The sequence below is a fragment of the Acanthaster planci genome, linkage group LG10 (genome assembly GCF_054643075.1).
Source record: "Acanthaster planci isolate LZ-2023a linkage group LG10, COTS_SCS, whole genome shotgun sequence".
Classification (NCBI taxonomy): domain Eukaryota; kingdom Metazoa; phylum Echinodermata; class Asteroidea; order Valvatida; family Acanthasteridae; genus Acanthaster; species Acanthaster planci.
The window spans coordinates 12380009-12400977 of NC_141786.1; the positions used below are offsets into that span (position 1 = coordinate 12380009).

The following is a 20969-nucleotide window of genomic DNA, read 5'->3' on the forward strand; positions in this document are numbered from 1 at the left end:
ATCTAATTGTATACTGGACAATAGTTAAAGAAGAGTTATGCAACTTGCCAATAACTTTATGTGACATGTAGCCAAATGGTTAGGATTTTTAGCTGCAGATCACTGTGTTACGGGTTTGGACAAGACCTCTTTTTTGTCTCTCACCTGCCATCATTAAACATGTCACCAATGACACTGCCGTGAAGGATGGCACTATCATGTGTGCATCATGGCGGATCATGTGTGCATCATGAAGACGGATGTGGGTTCCATCTACAGCACCCACCACCTCTGGAAACCCAAGCAATGGCAAAGAACTCTTGCTGTGCCTGAAAGACATCTTGCAGGTTGGCAGGAAAATTGATGACCTGGTTGGTCAACCCAAGGATAGCTCTGGAGACTCGATGGACGATTCTACACACAGAAGATATGCTGACATCATGGAGATCACCATGGACCGTGTAAAATGACCCTGTTGCGAAGTGCCGCAAGCAATCAGAAGTTGCAGCTGAGCAGAGATTGCATTGCTGCGCTGAAAACAAAAATCAGCAATAAAGGTCAACCCAAACAAATCATTGTACAACAATAAGTGACAAAGCATTCCATCCTAAAATCTGTTTTTAAAAAATTTAGTCAAAAATAATTTATCTAATTTTTTATGCCCTGTTTATTATTATTATATAAGAAAAACTTATATGTGTTGCATGGAGCAAACCACATGTTCATGTACATTATTGCTGACCAAAACAACTAATATGTAGGGCCTACACTAAAAAGATAAACGTTGTTGGACAATACAAGTTACTTCTGCTGAACTGAGTCAATGAATATGAGATAATAAAGGGGACTTTCGGTGTTCCGTGCCAAGTCTATGTGATTCAGCAGATCATGAGTTTAATATGAAAAATAAATCTAGATTTTCGATTTATATCCTTGACCCACCCACCATTTCGAAAAAAGTCAAAATTTAAAAACATTTAACGTTTTGAGTGGCCCCCTTAGCGCCCTTATGACTACCATGGAGACTAACGTTACTATCAGTAACAGCTGATCATAAGGTATATCGCAATTAGCATTTTCACCACGAGAGGGCGCTTTCCGCAAAGCATCATGGGATACATCTGGGTCGAACTAACTACCGTAACTACAGACTCTCTAGTCTTAGTTACGCGCGAGCGCGAAAATTAAAGCCAGATCGATAAAAAACAGGTATGACAATGACATGTATGACAAATGCTGGTAGCTTTATTTCTATGAAGGTAGATGATTTGCAACGTTTTTTGCGTGAAAGAAACGTACCGCTTAATGGAGACGAAGCTCAGTCAGAGCTTGCAGAAAAGGCATTTTGGGCAGAAAAGTTAAGCTTGACTGCAAAACCAACAGACAAGGAGTATGTGCAGGAAATTGAAAGGTCACAGCGTGACAAGTTGGTTTTCGATGGTGGGCTAATTCATCTACCACGTCCGGAGACGCTTCTGGAAGGATGGGAGGAGGGCCCTTCAAGCCTGCCTGATACTAACAGAGATCAGCTCGACAGTTATATAAAAGCTGGTAGGCAAATTTTGATACAAGGACCATTCCTGAGTGGAATGCTTTGCCATCTGCAACTAGGCCTAAATCAGCACCAGATGTGAAAAATTTCAAGGCAATGTTAGATAAATCTAAGTAATGGGGGCGATGCATGAGAGACTGCACGTTAACAGCCAGATTTTGTGCAGTGTGAAGATCAAGATATAGAAAATGGATTTCTTGTTAGTAGGCCTAACATACTATTTTCTGCAAAATATCATTTATACAATTATAGGCAGTCGTGGCAGTGTAGGTGTAGGCCTATTTTTAGCTGGCACAAGCATCCTTCTATTAAATGCTGTTTTACCACTCCTCATGGCCGTTTCCTTCTCTGATTATTCAATTCTCATTACATCATGCCAGCCTTCCGGCATTCTTTCACTAAACTGTCGCCAGGGGTGTATTGAGAATTTGCCAATCAGAGGTAGGGAACGGCAGAACAGCATTTGCTAAAATGATGCCGGTGCCAGTTAAATGAACACTTAGAACATTTAAGCCAAGGGGCCTACTGCACCGAGTACTGTACACATGTAGTTTACTTACGCCCTACTTATTATTCGACCATGTCAACAATTGGAGGCCTATATTTCTTGTGTGTGTAGGTAACCGAAGGATTGGCCTAATAAAAACCGAAGGACGAAGAACGCTGGCCCTTGGGAAGAGTCTCTACATGTCAGGGCACATCCATTCCCTGCAATACCACGGCATCAGCTCTAATCTATGCTACTGCTTTGTTCGTGGAAAGGTTAGAATTCATATTTATATTGTGTTTTTCAGCTGTGGGCCAATGCAATGTGTTATTTAGAAAGATTTCCATAAACATATGGAAATGGCCAGATTTTTTTTTCAGGGTAAATGCCATGATATCATTTCTTTAAATTTGACTGTATTACTGCTTTGTGATGGCTACATAACTACTTACCTGTTCTCTTTTAGGTCATACCACAGGTGAAAACTTCAGAACAACCATACTATACATGGGTAGTGCTTCATAAAGAAACAGGGCAGGTCTGCACAGCTGAGTGCACATGTTGCGTTGGGTAAGAATCAGGCAGTTTTAGCGAACTCGAGGGAAAGATTTCCAAAGAAGGATAACACTTGACAACCTGGGACAGGCCTAAAACATTGAGAGGAAAAAAGTGTTTTCTTAATAAATGCTTTGATATTTTCAATCTTAAATTTAAATTTTTGAGTATACCTGTATTACTGCTTTGTGATGGCCAAGAAGTCGTTACATGGAAAATTAGTGTCATCTGCCTATGGAAATCTTTCTTCAAAAAGGGAAGTAAAGTCTTAAATTTCTCAAAACATTGATAAATAGTGCAGATCGACTGTTTGCACCCAACATAACCATCATACCGGTGACAAACACACCTTCCTTTTTTTTTTTTTGTTCAGAATCCAAGCAACATGCAAACACATCAGTGGCCTCCTGTTTGCAGTCGTTGAAGCAGTGGAACAGGGGAAGAATTCATCGTGTACATCTCAGCAGCAAGCATGGGGCCAAGGTCCGAAGAAGGGACAACCTGTCCATGATTGCCAGTTTGCCAAGAACATAAAGATTGTTGGTGTGAAGGCTGGTGTAACTCAGCAAACGTCCAGTAGAAATTACAGGTCAGAATTCGAGCCCAGAGTTTTGGCACATCGAAACAAAAGGCCAGTATCTGCCTTTAACATTGATGCACTGGCAGATATTACCAATGGTAATTGTGGAATGCTGATGTATGTCAAACAAAAGGCAGACCCTGCACACCAGACACCCAACATTCATGCAAATGTAAAGGAGGAGGAGGTTGAAACAACTCGAGGTGTCTTAACTGTCGAAGAAGCACATCAAAAGTCCAGTGGGGGGAGTGCCGATGATGTCATCAAGGAACTTGAACTGAATCATCACCAGCAGATACTGTTAGCAAATGAAACAAAGAAACAAGCATCCTCTACCTTGTGGACACAGCATCGTATAGGACGAATAACGGCAAGTGTAGCAGGAGATTGTGCTGCATCCATTAAGGAAAACGGCTTGTCGGGCCATTCCCAAATAGCTAAAGTCATGGGCTACTATGATTCGCCACACTCATCTGCTCTTACCTGGGGTAGAATGCAGGAACCTGTAGCAAGAAAACAATATGTAGCATGGCACAGGCTTCATTATAAGCAGCCAATGTATCTTTATCTATAGAGGCTAACCCTAACTAAACGGCTGGAAACAAGACTAACCCCAAGGATGACGTTAGACGAGAGATAGAGGGCGCTGTTTGCTCATTGTGACGTCACAATGCTTAGACGCAGACGCGTTGCCATAGCAACAACGCGTTACCTTGACAACGCGCGCTTGGCCCTAATCGCGCGCTATGCGTCTTTGGTGTGGAGATCGAGACGGCAGATTCGAGAAATCTCCGTTGTCGTCTAAGCGGGGCGTAAGACGGATAATCATAACAATATATTTCCACATGTCTTCCATTCACTCTGTGCTCTCTGGCTTTATTTCGCAATGCATCATGGGATCTCCTAAACTATTCTCTTTTAACAATATTAATTTCGGAGAAAAGTACATTCACCCCCCTCTCTCTTTCGCAATGCATTGTGGGATCTCCTAAATTAGTTTTATATCTGTAGATTAGTTTAGTAGAATAGTACATTCACCCTTTACATAATATCCATAAACATATCCTCTTCGTCTTCCATGACATCTGCATAAAAAAACTCGTTGGGACCTTCTTCCAAATCGACCAGCTCTTGTCCCATACGTGACATATCTGAATCTACTGTACTGCGCAATACCCCTTCGGTATGTACAAAGTGTCCGGTCTGATCACCTCCTCCTTTATCCAAGTGTAACATAATCTCCATGGGTGCTTCTGGAGCAGGTTCATTGAGATCTACAGGAGGAGGATCAATTCAAATGTCTATACGAAAACTGTTGCTCTCTCCCAACCGTTCGACGGTGAGTCCCCTAAATGTTCCGGCTGTATTGGTGTCACTGATGCGTCTCCACAGGCGTGACTCTCTCAATACATGAAATTGTTGCTCTGACATGCCGGCCACACCAGGTTGTCCAGACTGTTCTTGTTGAGCTCTCCGCCCCACACCATCTTGACCGTTCCCGCGAGCTGCTGTGAGGCTGTCGGAATGGTACCCTTCATCGTGCGCAACATATCCTCTTCGTCTTCCATGACATCTGCATAAAAAAACTCGTTGGGACCTTCTTCCAAATCGACCAGCTCTTGTCCCATACGTGACATATCTGAATCTACTGTACTGCGCAATACCCCTTCGGTATGTACAAAGTGTCCGGTCTGATCACCTCCTCCTTTATCCAAGTGTAACATAATCTCCATGGGTGCTTCTGGAGCAGGTTCATTGAGATCTACAGGAGGAGGATCAATTAAAATGTCTATACGAAAACTGTTGCTCTCTCCCAACCGTTCGACGGTGAGTCCCCTAAATGTTCCGGCTGTATTGGTGTCACTGATGCGTCTCCACAGGCGTGACTCTCTCAATACATGAAATTGTTGCTCTGACATGCCGGCCACACCAGGTTGTCCAGACTGTTCTTGTTGAGCTCTCCGCCCCGCACCATCTTGACCGTTCCCGCGAGCTGCTGTGCGGCTGTCGGAATGGTACCCTTCATCGTGCGCTGTCCCTGACTGTCTGTCTCGGTGCTCCTGCTCACTCCAAAATGAGGCGCCATCCAATCGTTGATGTCTTGCCCGTGAGCCATGGTCTCTATCTTGCACCAGTAGGTGATCTGCAGCTTGCACAAAATGGGAATTGGGTTTGTCGCTCGCGTCGAGATACACCGGCAGTTTCATGAGCACCTCCGGACTGCCCTTCATCATGGGTCCCTTGAAGCTCGCCAGTCCCTTGCCTTGAAACTTTTCGACGGTCCATTCTTCTCCGTCGGCGCCGGTTGGTTTGACGTACAAAAGGCCCGGGTTGGCTCTCCCCGGAATCCATCTCGTGTGTAAATGATAGTTGGGCAGAAAGTCGCTCAGATCGTCACCGTACGGTTCAGCGCTGTGAAGTGTTCTCTTGACAAACTCGTCAATGTTGCTGGCTTTTAAAGCCTCCTCCATTTGCATAAACTTCTTGGGAAGCGCTGTTGGCCAATAGCCTGGGTTTGGATTCGTCCACGAGTGCGTCAGGGGTGTTCCTACATCTTGGTTAAAATACTTGGTGTGTCCTCTGCGTAAGTTGACGACAGCCCATTTCTCAATTTCGTCCAATACCCCTTGATCTAAATCTTTAATGGTATGTTCGTACATGTAATTCTTAACGTACATGTCCACGTTTTTGGTCACCTGTGGTAGTTTCATCTGGTTTCGGCGCAATAGTTCACTCGCTTGGAAATTCAAGTTGGGCTGTTCGTCATCTCCGGGTATCTGTCGGTGATTTCCTCCCCACCAATCATCTTCGTCCATAAAGACTTCGTAGTGGTTGAGATGACTGAGGAAATTCGTGACCAATTTAACGGCACCTCCTACGGACGTCACTTCGTCAATCATGGGTACTATATCGTGGATGGTAAATCCCTGCGCTGCAATTCTCCAAGCGCCGTGTAGCATATTGATCATGCCAAATTGATGGGGCGTCATACTTGCTCTCAGGTATTGGTAGGGGATGGAATGCATGCCGTGGTTGAGCACCCATTTTCCTCCCTGTTTGGAGATGCCTTCGTTGCGGGGTGACTTCGAGGTAGTGCGTGAAAGTCTTTTCAAAGTAGTGGCCGCCCTGTCCAGATCCTCCAGCACCGCTATCGTGTTGAGTAGGTTTGTCTCCGACGCCCTGCTCTCGGCTCCCAGGAGCATTCGCCTCAGACGACGCCATATCTTCCTCTGTTCGTGGTCTTTTGGGACGTCCCGGGCCTGGTTTAGTGCTTCCACCAGTCGGTTCGGCAGGTCTCTTGTCAGGTCGTGAATCACTCCCACTCGGTAAGTCAGGCTGCTCTCGATCAGCTCCATCCGGCACGGCTGGCGGCTCTGGTTCATCTGGCGGCTCTGGTTCTTCTGGTTGTACAGCTATCGCCACCTGATTGACATGCCACAAGAGACACGCCGTTTGCGCAAGCGTTATACACCAGAGAACCTCGCGTGCTAGATGCATGCTCTCCTACTGAGTCCACCTGACGCAAGACATTTATTTATATAGGTTTACCCGCGCGTTGACGCTCCGCGTAGCGCAGCGCAGAGGAGAGCGCGCGGGTCACGTGTCCGATACGTCACGTCCACTCCTGAGTCAACCTGATCCAATAAGGTTATTGATTTGGAAAGACCCAACCCCATTCCTGAGGCTCCACGCAGCGCAGCGGAGTGGAGGGGGGTCGGAAAACAAAACCAGTACACTGACACTTGTTTTTGATGTAATCCCCACCGGTTCTCATTTTCTCTCCGGGGGTCTCTCATTGTTTGTGTATCCCATTCCCTATTACAATATTACTCCCCTCGAAATTAACACAATACTGGGGGTGACAAATTACTTCTCCGAAATTATTATATATATATAAATTAATTTAGTAGATATTTATTTACAAATCGTTATGGTATATGGCTTGATAGCCGTACAGTGGGTCTCTGACCCAATCGGTCACTGTGTCCCATGCTGTTGGTTCTCTGTCGTTGGTCTCCCTGTCCCAACTTTCTATGCAGGCAGGCAGTGCTCTTCGTTCCGCCTCTGCTGCTTCTCGCACTTGGTTGGCTTCGTTAATTATTTGGCACACGTTGAGGAGTTCTTGGTCCTCTTCGGAGCTGATTGTGATCACCTCGTTCTCAATGTCCGATAGGGTGTCCTTTATGGTGTAGGTTTTAATCACCTCGGCCGGTGGCTCATAGTGCTGTGAGTAGAGGTCCTGGGAGGCCGTTACCATGGTCACATCCTGTGGGGCCTCCTGACTGATTGCGGTTATCATAGTGACGTCATGTATCTCTTGACTCTGGACTGACTCGGTGCTTGTATGAAGTGGCTCCACACCAGGCATGGATGGTATGGCACCAGACTGCCATGACCAATTAACATAATCAAAGCCGCCAGGGTTGTTCGGGTTTAAACTCGGTGGGCTTGGCTTGTGGTATTGCTGGTGTGTGGGGTTTCGGAGATTACGGTTGGTTGATCTCCTGTCTCTGTTGATTTCGGAAACAGCCTCCTCCTTTTGAGTGCTATCTCGTGTCCCGGGCTCAGGTGCAGGGGCTGGCGCTTGGGGGCCGGAGGTGTCGGCGGTATCGGGCTGTCGTTCTCGGATGAAGTGTGGCATGATGAAGTGGTGCTGCCTGCTCGACTGGGAGCTGTTCTAATACTACTTGTTGTACTTCCACCCTCTCTAGCTTCCCCCCCCCGCGTATTGATATGTCATCCTCCCGTAACTGTTCAATGAGATAATTCCACACACATGGGTGGCATTTTTTGGTCACCTTGGCCAAAAGGGGGCATGCCTTCAAGTTCCTATAGAGGAGGCACCTGTTTTCTATGGCCTCTTGTTCGGACGGGGCCCATTTCCAAAGCTCGTGATTGGCTGTTGCAATCACTGGTGTTCGTCTTAGGAACGCTTCCTTTTGGTGCTGGACGGGCACCATCGTTTCACTCTCTTCTAGAACCACCTTAGCCTTTTCAATTATGGCCTTGTCCAAGTAGGGTTCGTTCAAGATTATTAATCTCTTATCGGGGCACTCGGCCCACAGGAAGGCATACCCTGACGCACCACAGGTGATCTCACCCACATGTACACATAGGTCAGCCAGGCTGGTTGCTAGCCAGGTCTTACCAGCGTTACTGGCACCAATTAACGCAAGTACATACATTACAGTCCGGGAGAAAATACCATACAAACGGGTCATACGCATGTCGACAAGTCCTATCTGCCGGGAGAAATCAACGATGCCCTGCGACGCTATGGCAATAGAGAATGGGAAAACATCTACCGCAAGGATTCGGCTACACCACCTCCTATTGGCTATGGATATATCGAATGGTCCAGTGATGACCTGGGACGATGGATGGAAGACAAGTTGGAAGTACTCAAGACGTCTTGGTACTATATGGAAGAAGCAGAAAGATGGCGAGATATATACAGTGCACAAGGAGCGCCGTGGCAACCGCTCACGTATAGAACATACTATACCGAAGATCCTGGAGAAGAGAGTCGAGATGCGCCCGTAGCACCCGTAGAACCGGTATCGCAAATAGATCCGGCACCCACGGCGGGACCACGTGACCACTACGGACCACAACCTGAGCATGCGCACACACCAGAGCCACAACCCCCACCCGACGAACCAGAAGGCGCGGTACAACCACAAGTACCGCCAGATGAACCTGAACCGCCAGCAGAACCGGATGGAACTGATCGAGAGCAGCCTGACTTACCGAGTAGGAGTGATTCACGACCTGACAAGAGACCTAGCTCGCCGACTGGTGGAAGCACTAAACCAGGCCCGGGACGTCCGAAAAGACCACGAACAGAGGAAGATATGGCGTCGTCTGAGGCGAATGCTCCTGGGAGCCGAGAGCAGGGCGTCGGAGATAATCCTACTCAACACGATAGCGGTGCTGGAGGATCTGGACAGGGCGGCCACTACTTTGAAAAGACTTTCACCCATTACCTCGAAGTCACCCGAAACGAAGGTATCTCCAAACAGGGAGGAAAATGGGTGCTCAACCACGGGATGCATTCCATCCCCTACCAGTATTTGAGATCGAGCATGACACCCCATCAATTTGGTATGATCAATATGCTGCACGGCGCTTGGAGAATTGCATCACAAGGATTTACCATCAACGATATAGTACCCATGATTGATGAAGTGACTTCCGTAGGAGGAGCCGTCAAACTGGTAACCAATTTTCTGAGTAACCTCAACCACTACGAAGTCTTTATGGATGAAGACGATTGGTGGGAAGGAAATCACCGACAGATACCCGGTGATGACGAACAGCCCAATTTGAATTTCCAAGCCAGTGAACTACTTCGACAAAGCGAGATGAAATTACCACAGGTGACCAAAAACGTGGACATGTACGTCAAGAACTACATGTACGAACATACCATTAAAGATTTAGATCAAGGGGTGCTAGACGAAATTGAGAAATGGGCTGTAGTCAACCTGCGCAGAGGACACACCAAATATTTTAACCAAGATGTGGGTACACCCCTAACGCACTCGTGGACGAATCTAAACCCAGGCTATTGGCCAACAGCGCTTCCCAAGAAGTTTATGCAAATGGAGGAGGCTTTAAAAGCCAGCAACATTGACGAGTTTGTCAAGAGAACACTTCACAGCGCTGAGCCTTACGGAGACGATCTGAGTGATTTCTTGCCCAACTACCACTTGCACACGAAATGGATTCCGGGGAGAGCCAACCCGGGCCTGTTGTACGTCAAGCCAACCGGCGCAGACGGAGAAGAATGGACCGTCGAAAAGTTTCAAGGCAAGGGACTGGCCACATTGGATCAAAGAAAGGCGTACCATCAATGCTACATGGCGGACGAGAGAAGGCCATTGACGGCATTTGTCACCCCTTTTGGCCTACATGAATGGGTTCCGATCCCTTTTGGGTTAAAGAATGCACCAGCTGCATACCAGCGCTGTAGGGAGAAAACATTGCATCGCCTGAACCATGACATCTGTGAAGTCTACTTAGATGACATAACTGTTTTCAGTGCCACCTTTGAAGACCATGTAACTAACCTCAAAAGAGTTCTCCAGCAACTCCGTCAGCATGGAGTGAAATTGAAGGCTGCGAAATGCAACCTCTTTCAAGACAAGGTCCGCTACTTGGGGCGGATAATCTCAGCTGAAGGTTATAAGCCAGATCCGAAAGAAGCAGAGGCACTCTAGAAACTGAAGCAGAACACTCCACGTACAGTAGGGGAGTTGAGGAAACTACTCGGCTTGACTGGTTACAATTGGCGCTACCTGCAAGATTATGCAAAACGTGCAAGACCATTATTTTGAGCTGCTCACCATAAACCGGAAAGAAAAGGGCAAGACAACCTCTCACCCAGACAGACAGAAACCCAAAGTTGGAAGCAAGTTGGCAAGGGTGGACAAACACCATCAAGCACACCGATAGTGTGGATACCACAGCACCAGGGAATCATCAATACCTTCCTAGATGAGCTGACTTCGGCACCTGTGATGACGTATGCAGACTTTGAAACTGCCTTTCATCGTCCACACTGATGCCTCCCAGGAGCGTTTGGGTGCAGTTGTGGACCAGAAGCAAGGGGGCCCCATGAAGGTCTCGTGCTTTGACACCAGCCGAGAAGAATTACTTCATGCATTCTTGGAAGTTTGAATTCCTTGCCTTGACGTGGGCCATAACTGAACACTTCCGGGAATATCTACTTTATGCAATATCCTTCGTAGTATTCCACGGATAACAACCCACTTACATACGTTTTGAGCACTGCCAAGTTTAATGCCATAGGACATCGCTGGGTGAGTGAACTCGCGGATTTCAATTTCTCCATCAAGTACAGGCCGGGAAGAGACAACGGTGATGCAGATGCGCTGTCACGTATGCCAATTCCGGCAGACAAGTTGGAAGATGTCTGTACTGAAGAAATATCGCCTTCAGTGATGGAAGCAGCTGTTGAGGGTATACAAATGCAGCAGGAGACAGACCATGCATTGGCAAGCTCACTGGCAGTCAATCCCAGTGTTGTGGACCAACTAAATGAAGAACTTACATCTGATGGCAAACCATTTGATCAAAGCGAGATCAGAGATGCCCAGCAAGGATTATCAAGTACAGAGCTAAAGGGAGATGGCCCAACAGTCGTGATCGAGAAGGTGAGGAACCAGACACCCGAACCATGACGATGAGTGGAAAAAACTGGTCGTAGGAAAAGACGGCATCCTGAGGAGAACTACCAAAATCGGATCAGAGCAAGTCATCCCCCAGAAGTTGCAATTCCTTGTCTGCAAGGAACTTCATGATAATATGGGCCATTTAGCATCGGATAGAGTTCTCCATCTCGCCCGAGAGCGGTTCTACATGGAAGCCTTTGTCGAGGAGTACATCACCAAGCAGTGTACCTGTATCAGACAGAAACCTCCAGCAAGACCGACGAGAGCATTTGAACTTGTTAGTATCGACTTCCTTCGTTTGGAACCAAGCAAGGGTGGTGATGAGTACAACGCTAGTAGTGATGGATAACTTCACCCGGTTTGCTCAGGCATATCCCAAATCAAACAAAGCGGGACGAACGGCAGCTGATAAAGTCTATAACGATTTCATCCTCAAGTTCGGGTACCCAAAAGGACTCCATCATGATCAGGGAAAGGAAATAGAAAATCATCTCTTCGGAAGATTGGGACAGTTGTCATGTGTTGATGGCTCGCGCACTACCCCATACCACCCGAAAGGGAACGGTCAAGTCGAAAGATTTAACCGTACCCTTTTATCCATGCAGCAAACCTTGACTGAGGACCAGAAGAGGGATTGGAAACGTTACCTGAATAAGGTTGTTCATGCATACAACAATACCCCGACATGAAGCTACTGGTTTTTCACCACATTATCTTCTTTTTGTGGACGAACACCAAGACTTCCCATTGACTTTGCTTTTGGATTATCCACTGATCAGCCCGACACATCCGAGAGCCGAACCGAGTACGTCAATCAGTGGAAGGCACGCATGACTGAGGCGTATGATCTGGCAAAAAAGAATGCAGAGAAGTCTGCAGAGAAGGGCAAGACATGCTATGACGAAAAAGCTGCACACCCATGTCTCTCCCCTGGCGACAGAGTCCTGTTGAAAAACTGTGTCCCACCAGGAGGTCCAGGAAAGTTGCAGTCATATTATGAGGATAAGGTGCACGTTGTCCTTGCCCAGAAAGGTGATTTACCCGTGTATGAGCTGACTCCCGAAGACAGAATCCATCGTAACCTCCTTCTGCCTTGTGATTTTCTATCTACTGATGTACACAGAGTGCCAATGGAAAGTCCAACTTCAAATACCAAAAGGCCTTTGACAAGGGCAAGAGCACGGAGGTCGGAAAGAACCATCAGAAAACTGGAGGGCTCTGATGAGTAAGACGACGACTACCTACATGAATACGTAGAGGTGTTAGAGTCGGATGAGGGATCTACTCCGAAACAACAGTCACATACTTTTGCACTACCTGATGACAGTGTCTCACTGCCCCTGACCCAGCCTGTGATCCAGCCCGAGACCCAGCCGGTGACGCAACCAGTAGCAGGGGAACATGGTGGGATGCACAAGGCAGAGAGGCGGTCCACGCGGTTACGCCAACAACCCAACACCTTTTGCTATCGACAGATTGGCACCCCTGATGCTGCGTGCATGCCTGTTTCGATTGAGCCACCATACGCTTCGGCAGTACAGGTAAACCAGCTAACTTTACCAAATCAGTTGCAGTATGGTGTTCCACAACTCCAACCACCACTGCAGCATGCCCTGATGGCACCAGCACCTCCAATGTTCCGGGTATTGGCCTCCGAATGGGATCCTTCTCCCATGGGCTGATGGAGCAGTAGGGTATCCAACAATAGTGCCAATCCAAGGTATGTCCATGGAATTGCAGGGACCACAGCAAACACAGCCATGGCAGACTGCTTGTATGTAAGTGATGAACCTACACAAATGGACTTGTTTAGAATATTGATAAACTTTAATGACTGTAAATTGATCGTGCAAATGACACTGCAAGTAAGGCAAGCTCAGGAAGAAGATGTGACTGAATTGCTGCAGCAGGGACGAGGAGAACCACCGAGTATCACAGGAAGTGGTTGAGTGTGTCCCCCAGTCAAGGAGCCTAACTGTGCCACCAGACATTTGTACAAACTGACTGCTGCATTCACTTCACGCAGGTGGGTGTCCATTCAAGCCCATTCAGTGATGTGCGTTAGAGGACGCATAAAGCGGTACCACCTGTGATCACCTTGGATTTCAGTCATCGTCAATGCTATGGGAACATTAGAATTAGATGATGGACCAAGAACAGACTCGATGATTGGGCTCCTGAACTTTTGTTCTAGTGGATGTCAGAGTTCAATGTCGGGGACGACATTTCTTTTGGGCAGGAAGTGTGTTACCAGCCCCTCATTCCCTTTACCAGCCTCCTATTTCCTGAGTAAATGTATTTTGCCATATTTGAACAACGTACATCAAATTCTCTCTAAATCATATCAGAATTGAGGGCCCCCAACTTTTTTTAGGTATACTTGTGACTTTTGGGAAGATAGAGGGCGCTCTTCATCTTGTCTCATTGACATGTCATAAAAAGTCAATGAGCAAAATTTCTGTGAAACAAAAGGTCCAAAGAAAATCTTCTTTTTCATCTCACAGGTACGTACTTTTCATTTTCTGTTATCAAATATGGGATCTTTATGTATTCAAGTTCATTATTCAGTGATCGATTTGACTGTGACAACTCCAATTTAGTTTTATTAAGCTTTCGTAACCGATCTAAACACTGTTTTGAATCATTACGTTGACTTCCTCTTTGCAGGGATACAGCACATTCAGCATCTGTGGCCAAATCTGAAACGTCCTCTGCCTTCCTCACTTTTGCCAAACCTTTTTTTCATAATAACCTTCAAAAACAAAACAGGAAATATGCCAATATCAATAGTTTGCCTATAAATACTTTGTAGAAGTTGCCTGGTAAACAAAATTCCTGATCCTGAATTATCAGTTTTTTTACATTAGGCTTAGATTCTCACCCCCACAATGGTAAAAACCATTTGCAATTTCATTCAACCTACCATCTTTCTCTAGATCAAGAGATACAAACATGCATTTATGATCAATTAAACTTGTAAATGATTTTAAATGATGAAACAGGGGGGCTACACAATATTTGTAAAAGGATTTCTAAGAGAGAAATGTGCAAACATATAGATCTTTATTTTGAATGTGGGGGTTACACATGTGGAGCAATTTGTAATTACCCTGTTTGAAACTTACTGGTTTTGTATAAAACACGGCATGGAAACTTCTGATATCCATCTGTTGGTGGTTCACGCTTCTGCACTGCTTTGTCTACCCTTTTCTGTGACTTATAAGGCGGCCACATTACAGATGTCTCATAGTCCACCAACCAGCTATTTGCTGCTAATGCAACCGCCTGCTCTTCAACAAACTCGATCACTGCATAGATACTGAGTGACATAATATCTTCAATCAGGTTAAGGAACTTTACATATTTGCTGCCTCAGATCATTTCAAAGTATTAATTTCTAAAAGCCATGCTTTTGGAGACGGGGATAAAAAGTGCAAATTTCAAGGAATGTTTCTTGAAACTGGCAGAAAAGAAAAATCTAATTTAAAAAATAACAATGGTCAAAATGTACTTTTGATGCATCTATTTACAGATTCAAAAGACCTAATGATTTAAGGCTACAACTAAGTGGGCCTTTCTGCAAGGGAATATTGCACACTTGCATCTAATATCTACCGTGGAGCATGAATGCAGTACACCATCTAGCCCGTTTACCTTGTGTATGCCAAGACACCCCGATGGCAACGGGGGTCGTGAAGTTAATTATCTACCACTTTGAAAAGTTCATAGATGACGATTATCTGGTCACCTAACAAAATGTTGCCTACGATCCAACACCATCACCAACTTTAATGCAACTGTCTTTCCAAGTCAGTGTGATGATACATGAGCTGAAGTGAAGCTCTTTGTACTGGTTAGGACCGTGGGGGTTGCATAATTAGGTAAAGGGACCATTCGAGTGCTCTTTTTTTGCACAAGGCTGTTTGTTTTTATCACATGAATGGGCCAGCTCCCTTTACCTTGGCGTGGTATCCCCCTGTGTGGTTTTTGATGACTCAAAACGTATGATTTTTTCTCGGTACGTACATGTACATTATAAGGAGGGCACTGTAGGTGTTGAAAACGCATAAAAAAACTTATCGTTTTCTTTAACAGGACACCTTGCCCATATTGGATTCATCCCACGCACATTTTTAGTTTTTCCAAACATATATTTTTGGGTGAAGGGGTCTGTAAAAGTGGAGAAATGTGCCATTTTTCCACCTCACAAACTAGTGGTTTTTTCATTTTTATCAATTACATTCGCAGTAGACGCCGCCAATAAAATCCCAGATTAAATCGAGAGATATCGGTCGTTTTGAAGTTATACTTTCATAAAATAAATTGGAAGGTCTAAATTTCCTATCAATTGCAATGAAAAAAGGAAAAAACGTCAATTTTGAGATGATGATACCCAATACATTCTGAGCTCAAAACCGTGATCAATGGGCAGCCATGTTCAGTTCACGTGGGCAAGGAACATTATGTTGCACATGCGCATAAAACAATGTCTCGCTGAAACTACGTGGGGTACTTGTTGACAGGTTTCTGCTGGCTGACAGGACTTTTCAGCAGATTTGTAAGTGCATTTTGTAGTGAATTCGACTTGGACTTGATTCACTATGTTTGTAAACTTGACTCCAACACAGTAATGAAAAGAGTCTCCTCAAATCTTTTGCATTTAGCGTGGTTAATCAAAAGATCCTTTTTTGTGATGTAGGGATGAAGGAGCATTCTTTTGCAACAACTTCAATTTATCAATTTATATTTTAATGACGTTGTTCTGTCTCCTTTAAAATTTCAGGTGATCAAGGCCTTACCCTAGTGCAGATATCGTGGACAAAATTCCTGTTTACCGGGGTCATTGACAGCAATGCCACGATTGCATTATTTCTGGCATAATTTTGACATAAGTTGCGGTCAAACGAAAGGATTCATGAAGAGTTGATGTACTGGCATTTCCGTCAATTATCTTCTTGAAGTTAGCAAAATGTACCCCAATACCATTGTTGAGTATTATGGAACCAGAGCCACCAAGGAATGACATTTGCCACTTGTTGCCCGCTTTGTGGGGATCCATGGTGTTTTGTAAACCTGGGGAACGGGGAAAATGGAGCCTGGGGCTTGAGTGCTACTCCCCCCCTCTGATGTAAGCTAACGGACCCGTTAGGCATGGTCAGGAATTCTTACAAGTAAGAAGGGGCCCCCATGGAGGGATTCTGGAAAGAAACATTTCAAAGTAGACATACGCACAAGCAGAAAACTGTGAATGTCTGCTTGCAGGTCCCTGCCTGAATCATTTAGCAAAGAAATACTTCGCTGGACAACACAGGGATTACAGTGATATTGATGGTGTTTTAATTCACTTAGATCACGAACACAAGTTCCTCACTTGGCATGATAAAATGACAGCATATGGATAGAATCAGCAACTTTCCAACTCTTCATGAAGCAAGGCGTTGATGTAATGAGAAGATTTTCCACTAGTACTCATCAGGTGCCACTTCCCAAAGTACTGTTCGATTTATGTAGTAAATCTGACGAGTTCTTATCTGCGATGGATGGTACAAATCTTATCGTTTTGAGAAAAACACTGAGCAAGCATGCACCGTCAATCAGCTTTTGTTATTCGTTTTCACTTATACGTATTGAGTGTGAGCCAAACAATTATTATCCAGGTTGTTCTGTTGACCTGTTGTATTCGATGGTTGAGAGGTTTTTCACCATAGAGCAATTTTGATATCCTGGACATCACCCATGATTAGGATAAACTTACAATTTCCATAACACAGATATGAAATTGGCGCATTTTAATGATTGTACCCTACGTATATGTCCCTCCATCACGAATTCCACATTATACTATCGCAGGGGGGCAAGTAGAATAGGAAACCGGGTTGCGCTTTATGTACAAATAGACCTGGATTATAAAACTTGCAATGACCTACTGAGTATAATTGAGATATCAAAGTATGTTTTATTGGAATTGATTATTACAGTTAAAGCAAATGTTATAATAGGATTTGTCTACAACCCCCCCCCCCCTGGGCTGTGCCGAGTAACAGAAATTGTCTATACAATTTTGTCGCTCATACCTAATAAAACAAAGTGCTAAATCACGGTGATCTTCATATTAACAAAATGGAATATGATACTGACAACAGTGTACAAAATCTCACCCTTAGACTGTTGAGACCATTGACAACTGAGCAGTGTTAACTGAGCAACACTCATAGACAATATTTTAACCAATGATCTTGCAAAAAATTCATCACGACTGATGATACTGATCATCCTCAAGTGTTCCTAGTTACAAATAACAAATAAGAAAGTTCTATATGCAGAATTGGCAGAAAATGAGTAAAACGTAGCTTTAATGACACTTATATCGAAAATTTTACTAATGATTTCAAGACAATTGAACTGGAATTATGTTACACCAATCAGTGATATACTCTATGTATGATTTCTTTTCAGTACTAGTTCAACAACGATATTACAAAAATTTTCCACTACTAGATTTTATGATAAGAATAAAATCTCCGTGTTTATCTAATGCCATTTACAATTCTATTTTCTGTAAAAACCATCTACATGTACAAAGAAAATTCTTAAGGATCCCAACTGATGACCTAAATTCATTTATCAAACAGGCAATGTATTCATTAGCAAAGGTTCTTGCAGATATGTTGAATAAGTGTTCGACAGCTTGAGTATATGCTGATAAAACCGATCTACTAAACGGGATTTACCCACAACAGGACTCACTGCAGACCAGTATCAATACTGTGTAGCCTATGTGTAAATTATTTGAAAGACTTACTTGCTAGAGAGTAATATATTTCATTAATGATAACAAGATTCTTTCTGAACCAGAATTTTAATTTAAAGTCAAACGTTCTTCAAAACTAGCAGTATATTAGGGAATTAATAAAATATATAGGGGGATTGATCAAATGTCTCCTTAGGGGTATTTCTGGATTTTTCTAAAGATTTTGAAACTTTAATCAGTGAATTTGAGTATTATGGTGTGCGAGGAACAGTGCTGGACCTTTTGGTAACAGACAACAATGTTATTTGTGTAAATTCTACCAAATGAGTCATTACCTGTGGAGTATAGGTCTGTGCCGGGCCCTCAACTCTTTAATCTCTGTATCAACGACATGTAAACCTCAGATTGTATTGTGAGGGATGTCATGCATGTTGCACATATAATTGCGAGTATGCTGGTGTGTAGCAACAGCGCCATCATGCGGTGGCAGGGGCATTCCTCATGTTTGCCGTCGCCTCCGCTGTTGGGCTGTCTACTACTGAAATTAAATAGCAAATAACACCAGCAGAGATCCGAGCCCAGGGTTGTCTGGTGTGTCTATTCATGCGCTCCCCTGCACCAGATAGCGCCCCTCCCACAGTATGACATTCTGTTCACTTGCCGGTAATACGACCTTGTGCACTAAGTAAATGAAGCAAGTCAAAACCTTAGTTTGGAATTTACAAAATTGGTAAATGGCTCTTTGCTAACAATTTATGTATGGATGCCCTAAAATCACATTTTATTATTTTACATTTTGGACCAGTCATACAGATACAAGTATTATTGAATAATACGATGTTAAGTAAATAAAAATTGAAAAAGAATTAGAAGTACTAATTTTGGGGGTATTACTATTGATAAAAATTACATGAAAATATATTGATGAACCAGGGAGAAAACTCAAGAATTTTGGTATCATGAATCGTCTAAGATATATATATTATCGGGTAATATTTCATTAACATTGCATGACTCTGTCATATCACCTTATTTAAATTGTTCCATGTTAACTTGGGGGCTGCACGACATGCAACCTTAACAATTTACTCACTTTCCAAAACGGGCGGTCCGTATCATTTGGACTGCTGGTCATCGAGATTTATTCTGCTTCTTTCCAAAATTACACTTACTTCAACGCAACAGAGGAACGTTTGAGTACTCTCAGGCTAACGCAGAGGGCGCGCAAGGTGCTCCCCGCGATCGTTCGTGTAATATGACACCCGTGGGAATTCGGTTTGAACATGCTCATTATGTTAATGAGGAACTCCCGCGACGCGTCGCGAGATTTCAGAAAAGCAGAGCGCCCTTATGGGATTGACACCGTTGCTAGCGGGAAGCATTTCTTAAATTTTTGAAGATGCATCGAAATTTTATTCGTTTAAAGTTGGCGGGAAACTAAATTCCCATGAATAAACAGTATATGCAAATGAATCCTATTGACCAATCAAAAATATATTCACAATCACAACCAATCATATCGAGCGCTGGACCCGATTTGGACGGAGGTTTGCCAGGTAAGTTGGCACCAATTTTGCTATAAAAGTCTAGTTTCTTAATAACCGCTGACAAAAACAAAAGAAATTTATTCCCCAAATTAACTTCTCTTTCCTCTGAAACCGCATTTTTTATTGCAATATATTAGATATAGACTTTTTCAGAATTTGTTACCCCATCAACTGCCCACAATACGAAATCAGCTAAAAAAAATTCTTGGCTTGATGTTGCAAATCTCGTTTGGCTTTTGACGCGGATGTGTTAAGGATTATGCACAATGTTTAGGTTGAAACGCTAACTCACCGTGTGCGCTCACGACAAAGCACCGTGAATCGCGGTGCAATGTCGGTGTACTTGCACGCGCTCAACACGGTGCTTTGCACAATTCAGCGCTTCATCACGGGCCTCTTAATATACATGTATAAGCAACACGGTAATCGGTAATGTTTGTGGGAACTATAGTAAAGGAATGAAGAGTCGAAGATCAAGCAGATAGCCTGTTTAGGCTAGGAATAAACGTCAAGCTCAGAAGCCTTAGCATAGGCTTGCCTGAGATCTGTTATCACAGAAAAAGGGCCCAGCTTAACTTGCTCAACTTAAGTTTCAGCCTAGGCTTATGCCCTACCTTTTAATCAGCACTTTGGAGATTAAGCTTGTGCCTAGGACCGAAGTTATGCTAGGCATAGCCTTGGAGGCTAGGCTTGACGTTTAACCATCTTAAGTAGGCCTAACTCCCCTTTTATCTCGGCATCATTGCAACAGGATTAACAAGTTAACTCTAGGCCAATTAATTAAAGTGCGTGGAAATTTATTTGCCAGCACAATTTTTCCTTTTCTGTCGCAAAACGATAAGGCACACCATATAGTAAGTCACCGTAGGCCCTCGTAGTACTAGTAGTAGTAGACCTATGCCTTGAGAAGTGAAGTTGAGTTGAAGTTGAGTCAAGCAGGCTGAAGTAAAGAATTTCATCATTTAGATTTACATAGATGATTATGAAAAGTACAAAGCAACCAAAATCACACATTGTATTTTAATTCATTCTTTAACAGACATGGAGATGAAATAAACAATTCAAAGAAGGAACATACATGCAAAACAAAGGTGGACACTGAAAAGTGCAGTGCTTATAAAAGACATCTAAATACATGTATTAACATTTTTACAGCAAAAAAGTCATAAAGAAAGAAAAATTTTGTGAATCCCAATTCATTTAATTATGTATTTTTTGTTTTCATAATACTTAATAACATTCCCGGTTACAACAAACTTTCTGGTTTCTGCGACTTGTTATAACAGAGTAAAGGACAGGGGTTCTTTGCATGAGTTCGTT

The 20969-nt window shown here is 43.9% G+C and overlaps 2 long non-coding RNA genes across 2 annotated transcripts in view; one reads left to right on the forward strand and one right to left on the reverse strand.

The window, feature by feature from the left end:
- Nucleotides 1-20459, reverse strand: part of LOC147797773 (uncharacterized) — a 461720-nt gene extending 441261 nt beyond the window's left edge. The window contains exon 1 of the long non-coding RNA XR_015426687.1: nucleotides 19942-20459. This is a non-coding gene — a long non-coding RNA (uncharacterized LOC147797773). The remainder of the gene's footprint in view (nucleotides 1-19941) is intronic.
- On the forward strand, nucleotides 1386-3072 carry LOC147797793 (uncharacterized). The gene is made up of 3 exons (XR_015426698.1): nucleotides 1386-2293; nucleotides 2485-2588; nucleotides 2947-3072. It is a non-coding gene; the product is annotated as an uncharacterized LOC147797793 (long non-coding RNA).
- Nucleotides 20460-20969: the final 510 nt, after the last annotated feature.